The sequence below is a fragment of the Pongo pygmaeus genome, chromosome 22 (assembly GCF_028885625.2).
Source record: "Pongo pygmaeus isolate AG05252 chromosome 22, NHGRI_mPonPyg2-v2.0_pri, whole genome shotgun sequence".
Taxonomy (NCBI): domain Eukaryota; kingdom Metazoa; phylum Chordata; class Mammalia; order Primates; family Hominidae; genus Pongo; species Pongo pygmaeus.
This window is the reverse complement of record NC_072395.2, coordinates 21,825,333-21,840,921: the sequence shown is the minus strand read 5'-3', so window position 1 is coordinate 21,840,921 and position 15,589 is coordinate 21,825,333.

Genomic DNA, 15,589 nt, shown 5'->3' with positions numbered 1-15,589 from the left:
TGCTCATTCAAAAGGTTTACCTCTGTGAGATGAATGCACACATCACAAGAACTTTCTCAGATTCCTTCTGTTTAGATTTTCTGTGAAGATATTTCCTTTTCTACCTTAAGACACACAGCGCTCCAAATGTCTACTTACAGATTCTACAAAAAGAGTGTTTCCAAACTTATCAATGAAAAGAAAGGTGAAACTCTGTGAGATGTCACTAAGCAAGTGCTTAGTTACATACAAAGAGACTTAGACTCCCACACAATAATAATGGGAGACTTTAATACCCCACTTTCTACATTAGACAGAACAATGAGACAGAAAGTTAACAATGATACCCAGAAATTGAACTCACCTCTGCACCAAGTGGACCTAATAGACATCTACAGAACTCTCCACCCCAAATCAACACAATATACATTCTTTTGAGCACCACACCACACCTATTACAAAACTGATCACATAGTTGGAAGGAAAACATTCCTCAGCAAATGTAAAAGAACAGAAATTATAACAGACTGTCTCTCAGACCACAGTGCAATCAAGACAGAACTCAGGATTAAGAAACTCACTCACTCAAAACCACTCAACTACATGGAAACTGAACAACCTGCTCCTGAATGACCACTGGAAAAACAACGAAATGATGGCAGAAATAAAGATATTCTTTGAAACCAATGAGAACAAACATATAACATAACAGAATCTCTGGAACACATCAAACAGTTTGTAGAGGGAAATTTACAGCACTAAATGCCCACAAGAGAAAGCAGGAAACATCTAAAATTGACACCCTAACATCATAATTAAAATAACTAGAAAAGCAAGAGCAAACACATTCAAAAGCTAGCAGAAGGCAAGAAATAACTAAGATCAGAGCAGAACTGAAGGAAATAAAGACACCAAAAACCCTTCAAAAAATTAATGAATACAGGAGCTGGTATTTTGAAAAGATCAACAAAATTGATAGACCAGTAGCAAGACTAATGAAGAAGAAAAGAGAGAAGAATCAAATAGGTGCAATAAAAAATGATAAAGAGGATATCACCACCAATCCCACAGAAATACAAAGTGCCACCAGAGAATACTATGAACACCCCTACACAAATAAACTAGAAAACGTAGAAGAAATGGATAAATTCCTCGAAACATACACCCTCCCAAGACTATACAAAGAAGAAGTTGAATCTCTGAATAGACCAATAACAGGCACTGAAATTGAGGCAATAATCAATAGATAACCAACGAAAAAAAGTTCACGACAAGGTGGATTCACAGCCGAATTCTACCAGAGGTACAAGGGGGAAGTAGTACCATTCCTTCTGAAACTATTCCAATCAATAGAAAAAGAGGGAATCCTCCCTAACTCATTTTCTGATGCCAGCATCATCCTGATACCAAAGCCTGGCAGAGACGCAACCAAAAAAAGAGAATTTCAGACCAATATCCTTGATGAACATTGATGCAAAAATTCTCAATAAAATACTGATAAAAAAAATCCAGCAGCATATCAAAAAGCTTATCCACCATGATCAAGGGGGCTTCATCTCTGGGATGCAATGCTGGTTCAACATACAGAAATCAATAAATGTAATACAGCAATAAACAGAACCAAACACAAAAGCCACATGATTATCTCAATAGATGCAGAAAATCCTTAGACAAAATTCAACATCCCTTCATGCTAAAAACTCTCAGTAAATTTGGTATTGATGGGACGTATCTCAAAATAATAAGAGCTATCTATGACAAACCCACAGCCCATATCATACTGAATGGGAAAAAACTGAAAGCATTCCCTTTGAAAACTGGCACAAGACAGGGATGTCCTCTTTCACCACTCCTATTCAACATAGTGTTGGAAGTTCTGGACAGGGCAATCAGGCAGGAGAAGGAAATAAAGGGTATTCAATTAGGAAAAGAGGAAGTCAAATTGTCCCTGTTTGCAGATGACATGACTGTATATCTAGAAAACCCACGGTCTCAGCCCAAAATCTCCTTAAGCTGATAAGCAACTTCAGCAAAGTCTCAGGATAGAAAATCAATGTACAAAAATCTCAAGCATTCTCATACACCAATAACAGACAAAATAGAGCCAAATCATGAGTGAACTCCCATTCACAATTGCTTCAAAGGGAATAAAATACCTAAGAATCCAACTTACAAGGGATGTGAAGGAACTCTTCAAGGAGAACTACAAACCACTGTTCAATGATATAATAGAGGATACAAAAAAATTGAAGAACATTCCATGCTTATAGGTAGAAAGAATCAATATCGTAAAAATGGCCATACTGCCCAAGGTAATTTATAGATTCAATGCCATCCCCATCAAGCTATCAATGACTTTCTTCACAGAATTGGAAAAAACTACTTTAAAGTTAATATGGAACCGAAAAAGAGCAGGCATCACCAAGTCAATCCTAAGCCAAATGAACAAAGCTGGAGGCATCACGTTACCTGACTTCAAACTATACAACAAGGCTACAGTAACCAAAACAGTATGGTACTGGTACCAAAACAGATATATAGATCAATGGAACAGAACAGAGCCCTCAGAAATAAAGCCACATATTTACAACCATCTGATCTTTGACAAACCTGACAAAAACAACAAATGGGGAAAGGATTCCCTATTTAATAAATGGTGCTGGGAAAACTGGCTAGCCATATGGAGAAAGCTGAAACTTGATCCCTTCCTTACACCTTATACAAAAGTTAATTCAAGATGGATTAAAGACTTACCTTTTAGACCTGAAACCATAAAAACCCTAGAAGAAAACCTAGGCAATACCATTCAGGACATAGGCATGGGCAAGGACTTCACATCTAAAACACCAAAAACAATGGCAACAAAAGCCAAAATTGACAAATGGGATCTAATTAAACTAAAGAGCTTCTGCACAGCAAAAGAAACTACCATCAGAGTGAACAGGCAACCTGCAGAATGGGAGAAAAATTTTGCAACCTACTCATCTGACAAAGAGCTATTATCCAGAAACTACAGTGAACTCAAACAAATTGACAAGTAAAAAACAAAGAACCCCATCAAAAAGTGGGCAAAGGTTCTTAACAGACACCTCTCAAAAGAAGAGATTTATTCAGCCAAAAAACACATGAAAAAATGCTCATCATCAGTGGCCATCAGAGAAATGCAAATCAAAACCACAATGAGATACCATCTCACACCAGTTAGAATGGCGATCATTAAAAAGTCAGGAAACAACAGGTGCTGGAGAGGATGTGGAGAAATAGGAACACTTTTACACTTTTGGTGGGACTGTAAACTAGTTCAATCATTGTGGAAGACAGCGTGGCGATTCCTCAGGGATCTAGAACAAGAAATACCATTTGACCCAGCCATCCCATTACTGGGTATATACCCAAAGGATTATAAATCTTGCTGCTATAAAGACACATGCACACGTATGTTTATTGTGGCACTATTCACAATAGCAAAGATATGGAACCAACCCAAATGTCCAACAATGATAGACTGGATTAAGCAAATGTGGCACATATACACCATGGAATACTATGCAGCCATAAACAATGATGAGTTCATGTCTTTTGTAGGGACATGGATGAAACTGGAAACCATCATTCTCAGCAAACTATCACAAGGACTAAAAACCAAACACTGCATGTTGTCACTCATAGGTAGGAATTGAACAATGAGAACACATGGACAAAATAAGGGGAACATCACACACGAAGAACTGTTGTGGGTTGGGGGAAGAGGGCAGGGATAGCATTAGGAGATATACCTAATGCTAAATGACGAGTTAATGGGTGCAGCACACCAATGTGGCACATGTATACATATGTAACAAACCTGCACATTTTGCACATGTACCCTAAAACTTAAATTATAATAATAATTAAATAAAATTTAAAAAAGTAAAAAAAGAGAGGAAGTAAGCCATGCTGATTCCTGGTGAGAAAGCATTCCAGGTAAAGGGGACTATTCACGCAAATGCCCTGAGGCAGAAGCACATCTGCCTGGTGTCTTTGAAGATTGCAACAATAGAGGGGAGACTGATTGTACTAGACATCAGAGAAGTGTGAGTGGACATGATGGTTTAAAACATTCCTAGCCATGGAAGATTTTAAGCAGATGAAAACATTATTTTCCTTATGCTTTAAAAAGTCTTAATCTGGATCACCTGAGGTCAGGAGTTCGAGACCAGCCTGGCCAACATGGCAAAACCCCATCTCTATTAAAAACACATAAATTAGCCATGCTTGGTGGTGCATGCCTGTAGTCCCAACTACTTGGGAGGGTGAGTCAGGAGAATCACTTTAACCCAGGATATAGAGGTTGTACTGAACCCAGATTGTACCAGTGCACTCTAGCATGGGTGAGAGAGGAGAATCTGTCTCAAAAAAAAAAAAATAAATAAAGACTTACTCTGGTTGCTCAGTGAAGATGAAGGTACAGGGAGAAAGAGAAAGTGAGAGAAGAGTAAGGAGGCTATTTTGATAATCCATGAAAGCAATGACGTAAAGTGAAGCAGCGTATACAAAATAGGTGTGGCAAGGGAAGCTCAGATTCTTAATACAGTTCAACAGTGTATGCTGATATGAGGTGTAAGAAACAAAGAGGGGTCAAGGCAATTTCTCTGGCCTAACAGCTGGTACGCTGGAGGTGCTATTTACTGAGACGAAGAAGATTGAGGATTGTTGGGCCCAGGGGTTGAAGGTGGAGGATCAAGAATTCCCCTATGGATGTGTGATAGTTGAGTTGTCTATTAGTCTTCCAAGTGGTGATAATTGGCAGATAATTAGATATGAGTCTAAATTTTAGAGGAGAGGTAGGAGCTGGAAATATGTGTTCACGGACCATGCACATATACATGGAATTTAGTGCCATTGGGCTTCATGAGATCACAGTGGCATGAGTGTATCTAGAAAAACGGTTGAGAATTGAGACCTGGGATATTCCCTTGTTAAAAGGTAAATGTTCCTTCTACATTTTGAATTTATAGGAATAATGACACAGTCGCCAGTTGCTGAAACACTACCCAGTTCAGAGTAAAACAAAATTCCTATTTTATCAATCCTTGAATGCCATTTAAAATTCAGAATACTTGCAGAGATCCCAAATATCTTAATAAAGATGAAAGCCTAAGTTCAGATTGGTGGCCTAGACTCTGCCTTCCCTGATCGTCTATTTAAAAATAACAATAATGATAATAATAAGAAGAAATATTTATGAATCACTAGATATGTTGAAATACACTCAAAGGTAGATTCGTTTCTTTTCTACTATACCCTTGTAACAATCAGTCTATAAAATAGTTTTATTAGAAAGGCACAGTCACCCTCAAGCCAATAGCAGCTTATAAATATGGGGCAAGGAGCCTGGTGTGGGGAGGCTGATAAGTAATTGAGAGAACCAGTAGATATGAAGCTAACAAAGAACACTGTTGACAAGAATGAGGCACATAAGCCAGAGGCAGTGCAAGTGGCCGGTCAAGACAGGTAGACAGACAGAAGCCAGCAGTGAGAGACGGGAGGTCCAAAGTGCAATAAAACACTCAAGCACCAGTCAATCCATGGGAGCTTATAGCGGGAGGGTGGGGGGGGAAGGCGGATGAAGGGAGGAGCATCCAGGTAGAGGGGAAGGAATGGAGGTGTGAACAGGAGGCAGCAGGGCACAGCTATTTGATATGTTTGGAGAGTGAGGCGCTTTTTTGGGCTGAGAAAATAACTGGAAGCCAGAATCTGGAGGACAGGGTAGACCATGTTAAAGAGCAAGCACTTGATTCTGCACGTGTTGGAAGCCAGTGCAGGGCTTCTAAGCAAGGCAGTGACATGAACACATCACATTTTAGGAAGGATATAAATTAGTCATGGCCACAGGCAGGAAGACCTGAGGGATCTCTTACAGTCAGGGATAAGAGTCTAAACGAAAAAGTGGCCATGAACATTCAAAGAAAGAAGACTGAAGAGACTTTAGAGGGCAGACCCTACGGTACCTGAGTGAAGGGGTTTGGGAGACTCACAGCTTTCTGCTGTGAAGTCAAGGATATCACAAACTATCAGAATAAATGAAACAGTCCTATGGCTGTGGGTAGGTGGATGAATGTGGTTCCATTTTGAACAACAGGACAAAATTCAGGTAATTCATTTTGATTGATCAAGCAAAATAATTTGAAGATGAACATTATAGAAGCAACAGCAATTCTTATGATATTGGGATAAAGGAAACAGGCCCAAGAAAGCATAGTATTTCCTGTTTCTCTTCTGATTCAATAAATAATATTTTCTGTTAAGGATTTTGATAAACTGTTGTTTTAATTAATCAAAAGGAGACAAGATAAATTTGAACTTAAAAGCATAAGAAAATCAGTTGTCTTTTTAGAAAAGGTGAGTCAGTATCTTCTATGGTCTTAAATCATCCTTCAAATAATGGGCTGTGAAACAAATGAGATCCTACTTATCTAGCCTTTTCCTTGATAGATTAAAAACTGTACCAAATTCTTACTATATTGCAAAGACACTAATTCACTCAAGTGAGAATCCACAGTATGCAAACATATAAATCAAGGGAAATTTAAAACCAATCATTGTGTTCAAAATGGGAAGATTATTCCAAATTTTTTCTACATATTTTAGAATAATTTTGCAGTTAAAAACCCTGTACTTTATAAAATCATTATCCAGTATTTAAATAAAGTATATCTATAACAATATCAACATTGGAATTTAACAGTGTAGAAAGCACTTTTGATACATCACATTTAAATGAAGGCGACAACGATTTCAGTACATTCATGCAGATTAGAAAACAGTAGTTTTTGAAGATTGCATTTGTTCATGTAAGTCGGAAGGTTTGAAGTATTTCCTACCCTTGCTATAGGTTTAAGCCTAAGAATTGTTATTCATTATGATTTGGTCTTTAAATAAATTACGAAGTTAGAGGGTAGAGCACACCCCATGAATGCACAGAGGTGCCGTAAGGCTCCAATGCCAGAGGCAGCAGGTTGGAATTTAGTTCAATCATGCATTTGTTATGAGAAATCTGACAAGCTTCAGCTCTAAAGTAAGCTTGGAAACACAAGGAAACTCTGCGAAAAATACTAAACACAGAAACACACACACTCACTCCTGTCTTTTAAGACTGGCATAGAAGATGTAAGTGTACCAACAAGCAACCTCCAAAGAGCAAATGAAACAGAAAATTCAAACGAGTGCCTGGTAGGAATTGTAACTTCAACAAAGAGCCTCTCATGTCTGCCTCATAAACCAGTACTCATTTTTCAAAACTAACTCACATAGCACCTCCTCAATGACACCTTTCCTGTTCTGCCCACCAGATATACGTGCAGACCTAGTGTATCCTCTCGCCCAGAACACAGGGCATCTTATACAGGGGGCTGTATCTACAGGGGGCTCTATGCTTTGACAGGAACTGTGAACCTATGGGCAGCAGTTTTTCAATTCATGTTTGTGACTGTCATTACAAATGTCCTGCCTCAGGCACCCAGCAGGCAGTAATAAATGCTGGTTGAACACTAAAACCTTGGAATGCTACATCATTATTCTAAAGGATAGTCATTTTTTAAAACATTTTGGAAGTTCTTTTGAAACTGACTTTTTAGATTATGAAAATATCTCAATGATAGGTTTTTGTTTTCCAAGTTAGACCTTGTTTTATTTTAGAAACTGTTAAAGTTATACAATACCAAGCATGTGGCTCTGTGCATGTTGTTTTCTCTCCTCCCTTAATGCTAAGGAAGGGTTTCTTCTCTTTTATAGGCCAAATGCTCCACAAATGAATGTGTTAACGAATGAACAAATTAATAAATGACATGAATGGGAGCTCAAACTGCATAAAAGTATATCTACTTAAAAATGAGAGGTGGCGATTGCTAACATGTCATAACCAGACTCTATCCTGATCTCAGCAAGCCACAACTTTGACAATAAAGAGGAAAGAGGATCAAGTCCCTAAATACCGCAGGTGCACTAAGACCTTTCCACGTGCCTGAAGAAGATACACTTGCAGAGGAGAAATGATGATGCAGCGGCCTGCTCCGAGATGCAGGAGAAAGTTTAATTGCCTGTGAATCTGACTGGGATGGAAGGGATGAAACGAGGTTTGAAAAGAAATAGAGATTGTTAAACTCTTGACTAGACAATAACTGCCGTCCTTCTCTTCTATCTGCCCCTGTGACTAGGCGATAACTGCTTTCCTTCTCTTTTATCTTCCTCTGTGACTAGACGATAACTGCCCTTCTTCTCTTCTATCTGCCCCTACCTTGGGCCCCAAATGACTCAGCACTAAAGTGCCTTGAGCAGGCTCCAGCCCAAAATTGGCCTCCATGGGCATCACTTCCCGCTCTGCTGCCCTGCCTCGCTTTCCTCCTCAGCCTTCCTGGATGGATGACAAATGTCATTCCCAGGTTCCCTAACACTCAAGTCTAGTCCCTCAGTTCCTAGCAAGCATCAAGCTTCACTGTGTGTCTAGCGTATCAGGAGTCAGACCTCAGAAGTACAGCTTGGTGTAAATTCAGAGGCAGGGAAGAAAGAAGGAAGGAAAGAAGACCCTGAGCTGGATTCATACACATCATCGCAATTCATCCACACCGCAGTCCTGTAAGGTATGTGCCATTGTATGCAGAAAACTGAGGCTCAAAGAGATTGAGCAACTTATCTAAGACCTCACAGGTCCTGAGAGCAGAATCTGGATTTCAAACACATGGGAGACTCTGAAATCCATGTTAGCTCTTCTATACATGAGCCCAAAATGCAGCTATACGCCAGCAAGACTGACTTCCTCTTGCGGCTTATCACTAGCTCTGAATACAGGAATCCTCAAAATGCTTTATAAGCAATAGTAGCATCATAGGAATAAGTTGGCAAGTTCCCAGCATTACTGCTTTAGATGCACTTTAACTTTTTCTCCATGTATAGAGTCAAGAATAAGAAAAAAGGATGCAAAGGAGGAGAGAAATAAAACGGGACTAAGCCTTATATTTCTTGACCAGAACAGATAATGCTGGAATTTTCCTTCCTTTTTTTCCAGACAAATCCAATAAAGACATCTGTTTCTGTTACCTAAAACCAACGTGAAAAGTTTGCTCCCTCCCACCTTAAGCGGCTTTGTATAGAGCTCACAGTTGAACATTGGTTCCTATGGCAAAGCTTCATTTCAAAATTTTTATAGTATTATTCAAAGCACGTTTGATTTCAGCCTTGGTTACCATGGGCAGAATGTCAGCAATGCTCCCTGTATTAGCTATTGGGGAGAAAACACTGTGAAACTCTAAGACCTTGGTTAATGGGCCAATTAAACATTTATGCCCTGATCAGATGGAGCAAAACTTCAGCAGGGTTAGTGAGCCACCTTCCGAGTGTACCAATGAAGCTCTTGCCTGCTGTTTCAGATAAATGACATTAATTTTACTGTTGGCTTGCGCTTGAGAATGTTATTCAATTGATTCCAGTTGTTTGCAATGCCTTGAAGGCAAATAATGTTATAGGATCCACTGTCGTCATAATACACTGTTTCTTTTCTAAGGAAGGTTGTTGTCATAATACCCCAGATATCAAAACAAAATATTCCACTTCTTATCATATATTAATTTTGCTCTGGAATAAGTAAACGTAACTACCAGAATGCTAATGAGGATGTTACGCTGATGTTTATTTGTGTGTTCTAATCTGTAGATAGACAGCAAGGTCTCTTTTACTTCATGATTCCAAGTCTCAGGCCACAACAGGACAAGTATCAAAACATCTATTCTCAATTTGGAGTTGAGATTTCTAATAAGAATTCTATTTTCTCCATAATCATAAAATAGCACCAGGAAAAGTCAATATCTTAAAATACAGATCATTTAAAAGTAGATCTTCCTGCACTTAACATAAACAAACTGCAAAATCTGAAGTTAAAATTATTCCTTGTACCAGCCTCCTAATTTACCCAGAGTTATCAGAAAAGTTATAGCAGGGCATGAAGCTCTGAGGTTTGGATGGGTGTAGATATAGACATCCAAACCTGTCATTTCACGCTAGTCAGAATACCAGTCATAGAAATCCCACAGGAAAAATCATTTCTGAAGGTATCTGGTCTTATGGATTATAAAATTAAACTTTCTTATCATTGTACCTAAAGCGAAATATGCTTCCTATACAAAGAAGGTTTCTTTCAAGAGTTAAGACCACCTCCCGCCATCCCCCTTAACACACACACACACACACACAGAGAGAGAGAGAGAGAGAGAGAGAGAGAGAATTGAGAGCATTAGTGGTTTTCTCCCTTAGACTGATTTTTTCTTACTGTTATTTTCAGCCATTTTGTTAACGGTGGGGTTAAAGGGCAGGATAGATGTAACACCCATTTCACATACATGTTGCAACATCAGAGATGCTGGTTTTCATTAAAAACACCAGTTCTAAATTTCTTCTAAAATATATTTTTAAATATCAGTACCCTTGGCACCTTGGAAATGCTGAAATGTTATCATGAATGCCGGTTATCTGTTATGAGTCAACTGAATATTATCTTCAATATAAACTATAGTTTACTGGTCTGAACACTCTTCCTATCTTACCTGTAATATACTCAAAGGGAGCAATTGCTCATGTTTAGCAAATTGTTCTTTAGGTAATTTGTTCTTTAGGTTTTTTGTACAAAAGTACAAAATAGTTATCACAGCAAACTTTCCAGTTTTTTTTTTTTTTTGAATCTATATATTTTGGAGTGAACTTGCTTTTCTTTTTTTTTCTTTTTCTTTTTTCTTTTTTTGCCATGTCAGGCTTGAGCAGGATAGCAAATATATAATTGAGCTCTCTAATTATAATCTCAATACATGAATTCTTGCTAATTAAAATACTTTGCACCAGCAAAAACAATTTCCACTTATGTGTTTAGGAGGTAGTTAAGTAACTCCATATAAAATTAAGTGCACTTTCCCCTCCTTTCTTCAGTGACTAGAAAACTTCTATACTTTTAAAATAATCAAATAATAATTTAGAGAGCACCAGCCCTCAACTCTTTGCTGGTGCTTATCTCACTGCCTTTCTTCACTCCATTCCTAGCTATGCTAGTTTCTTCTTGTCTGTAATGATAATAAGGGAATGTGGGTGGGTCAGCACTTCTGTGTAGGTCCCCTTTCCAAATTTGCCTTCCAAAAAGACAACCAAATAAACAACCAAAAAATTGTGCAACAAAACACAAATAGCGTTCCAACAGCTTGGCAAGTGATGCATTCACCTGAGATTAAGTTGTTTTATGAGGTCAGTAACAAAATGCTGCTTTGCTGTCTTAGTAGAAAGGCAATAAATTATTCAAAGATACCAAGAAGGTTACAACCTTGACAAAGTCTCTCATTGCCTTCCTCCTCTTATGTCTTTTCTCTCCATATTATCTGTTGTGTATCTACTATAGAATGCTGCAAAACGTACAGCAGAAAGGATGGCTCGAAGGCAATTGATGTATGTAAATAAATCCACAACATGATCCAAGCTGAGGAGGTGAACACATCAGCCAGGTGGGACAATTCTCGGCATGCGCAAACATGGGCACATTCAAGCCTATGTCACATAAAAACAATGTCAGTGCATTTTTTCATATTAAAGATTATTTCAAAGCTAAAGCGTGTTCCTTCCTGTGCTGACCACAAACAAGTTTTAAGACTTTCGAAAGTCTGGCAAAAATAGAAAAAAAAAAAGGTGAAGCAACATTGAACCGCAAAATGTAAGCATTGTGCATGCACAAATTTTCAAAACAAAGGAAGGAAATCCTCCCTCTCTACAACGTGGTTAGGCTGATTTTTAAGAAATAAAATGTAAGAAATCACAAAATCAAATGTTTGGCAACTACATATCCAATATCTGGCACTGTGCAGAGTAGAATAGTGAAAGAAATAATGAAGAACAAAGTGGTTACTTTGCTTCAGGAGTTCATGATCTATAGTTAGAAACCAATATAAATATTTTGAGTATATTTCAAAGAAACAGCAAAAGCAGGCCGGGTGTGGTGGCTTGCACCTGTAGTAATAACATTTTGGGAGGCCGAGATGGGACGATTGCTTGAGCTCATGAGTTTGATACCAGCCTGAGAAATATAGTAAAACCTCATCTTCATAAAAAAATTAATTAAAAGAAGGCAGAGCAAAAACAAATATGAAAGAAAACATTAGAAATCAGAACTTGGGCAAAGAGTTCAACGTGAGCAAAGCAGCTCTGCCAAGGGGGACCTCTGGAGCATCCCGGCTTCCTGTAGAGACCTCACCACATGGTCCTTTCCCATCACTGGGAACCATCTTCTGTATCATGCCAGGATTTTCCCCCAAACTTCTCAACCTAATTAATTCAGCTAAAACATATATATTTCTTGAATCCTTACTAAGAGCAAGGCACTGTTCAACATAATGAAAATATGGCAATGATATAAAACAAAAATGTTTACCCTCATGTAAATTACATTCCAGTGAGAAAAGCAGATCATTAATAAAATAAATATGTAAAATATATAATATGCCAGAAGGTAATAAGTGGCACAGAGAAAAATTAAGCGTGGAAGGGAGCTCAGGAATGTTGGGAGTGGGTGGATGTGAAGGTAGTTAGAATGCTCAAGGAGGGAGTAATAGGCAGAAGAATGGCCTTTCTACATGTCCATATCCCTATATGGCAAAAAGGACTCATGGATGTGATGAAGTTATGGATCATGAGATGAGGAGATTATTCTGGACTACCCTGGTTGGCCCAATGTCATCACAAGAGTACTTAAATCAAAAGAGGGAGGCAGGAGAGTCTGAGAAAAGAAGCGTGACAGCTAGGGTCAGAATGATGTGGTTGCTGCCTGGAAGAGGGCCAGGGGCCAAGGGATTCAGGCATTCTTTCAAAGCTGGAGAAGGTAAGAAAGTGTTCTCTCTCCCTTAGAGAGAGTGTGTGTTCTCTTAGGCTACTAGAGGTGTGCTAGTTTATTCCAGCAGTCATAGAAAACTTATGTAGAAAGTCTCACTGAGAAGATAACATTTGAACAAATATTCCAAGGAGGTGAGGGCACCAGCTATGCAGATATCTGGGGAAGAGCACTCGAGGAAGAAAAGGCGTGCAAACAGCAGTGTGCCTGGCCCAAGTGCATGAAGTAGAGAACAATGGGGGTCAGAAGGCTAACAGGAGACAGGTCAAAGAGAGGGACAAGGGTGGGTCAACTCACACTCAGCCTCACTGGCTATTGTGAGAACTTCGATTTATTCTGAGACACTGAGTATAGGAGAGCCTATGAATATTTATATAAATTCTGAACGTTACAAGTTGAATAAAATTTGTATGTTAGTAAACCTATTGGTTGGGTGGGGAGAAGCCCAGATTTGTAGCATTTGATTATTTCCATTGTGTAAATATTTCTACTGATGGTTTGACAAACACTTCATAAAATTTCTGGGTACCTAATTATCAGCTCCAGTAGAGCGCTGCACGTGTGACACCCCATTTGCCAATTCCACATTTGATTCTATTGGGAACAAGCTGTATGCGTGTCAATTGGTGGCAGAAAAAAGAAGTCCTCAATAAAAATCAGCATTTACTTTTGACAGATGTGAGATTCTGGAACTCATTTCTCTTTACTTGCTCTGCCTGGTGATTAAATTATGATTTTAAAAGAAATAGTTTTAATTTCTTATCAGAATGCTGCCACCAAATAAATAAAATACGTTCTTTAACTATGTGCAATCTTGTCTATATTATACTGTTGTCAACAGAAACATTATCAGGGGCCAACTTCATGACAGAGTGAATTGGTTCATTCTCATGCTCCCAATAAACACATACACGAGCCTGCGTAATTTATAAAAGAAAGAGGTTAAATTGACTCACAGTTCAGCATGGCTAGGAAGGCTTCAGAAAACTTACAACCATGGTGAATGCAAACAAGAAGAAATGCACATTCTTCACAAGGCAGCAGAAGGTGCTGAGCAAAAGAGGAAAAGCCCCTTATAAAACCTTCAGGTATTGCTCACTGTCATGAGAACAGCACGGGGGTAACCACCCCCATGATTCAATTACCTCCAACTGGATTCCTCCCACAACATGTAGGGATTATGGAAACTAAAATTCAAGGTGAGATTTGGGTGGGGACACAGCCAAACCATATCATTCTGCCCCCAGCCCCTTCCAAATCTCATGTCCTTACATTTTAAAACATGATCGTGCATTTCTAACACTCCCCCAAAGTCTTAGCTCATTCCAGCATTAACCCAAATGTCCAAGTCCAAAGTCTTATCTTAGACAAGGCAAGGTCCTTCTGCCTATGAGCCTGTAAAATCAAAATCAAGTTAGTTACTTCATAGATACAATGAGGATATAGGCATTGGGTAAATACTCCTGTTCCAAATGGGAGAAATTGGCCAAAATGAAGGGACTGCAGGCCCCATGCAAGTCCAAAATTCAATGGGTCAGTCAAATTTTGAAGCTCTGAAATGATTTCCTTTGACTTCATGTCTCACATCCAGGTCACACTGAAGCAAGAGGTGGGCTCTCGTAGCCTTGGACAGCTCCACCCCTGTTGATTTGCAGGGTATAGCCCTCCTCCTGGCTGTTTTCACAGGCTGATGCTGAGTGTCTGTGGCTTTTCCAGGTAACACAGTTCAAGCTGTCAGTATATCTACCATTCTGGAGTCTGGAGGAGGGTGGCCCTCTTCTCTCAGCTCCACCAGGCAATGCTCCCGTGGGGACTGTGTGGGGGCTCTGACCCCACATTTCCCTTCTGCATTCACTGCCCTAGCAGAGGTTCCCATGAGGGCTCCGTCCCCATCACAAATTTGTGCCTCAGCACCCAGGCGTCTCCATGCATCCTCTGAAATTTAGGCAGATTCCCAAACCTCAATTCTTGACTTCTGTGCACACACAGGCCCAACGCCTCATGTAAGCTGCCAAGGCTTGGGGCTTGTAGCCTCTGAAGCCATGGGCTGAGCTGTACATTGGCCCTTTAGCCATGATTGAGACACAGGGCACCAAGTCTTGAGACTGCACAGAGAAGCAAGTCCCTGCACCGGGCACATGAAGCCATTTTTTTCTTCCTAGGCCTCCTGGCCTGTGATGGTTTGAGTTGCCGTGAAGGTCTCTGACATGCCCTGAAGACATTTTCTCATTGTCTTGGTGATTAATATTCAGCTCCTCATTACTTGTGCAAATTTCTGCAGCTGGCTTGAATTTCTCTCCAGAAAATGGGTTTTCCTTTTCTAGCTCATTATCAAGCTGCAAAATTTTTAAAACTTTTATGGTTTGCTTCCTCTTGAACACTTTGCTACTTAGGAATGTCTTCTTCCAGATACCCTAAACCACGTCTCTCAAGTTTAAAGTTCCACAGATTTCTAGGGCAGGGGCAAAATGCCGTCAGTCTCTTTGCATAGCAAGAGTCACCTTTACTCCAGTTCCCAACAAGCTCTTCATCGCCATATGAGACCACCTCAGCCTGGACTTCATTGTCCATGTCACTATCAGCCTTTTCCTCAAAACCATTCTTCAAGTCTCGAGGAAGTTCCAAACTTCCTCACGTTTTTCTCTCTTCTTCTGAACCCTGCAAACTGTTCAACCTCTGTCTGTTACCCAGTTCCAAATTCACTTCCACATTTTTAGGTAT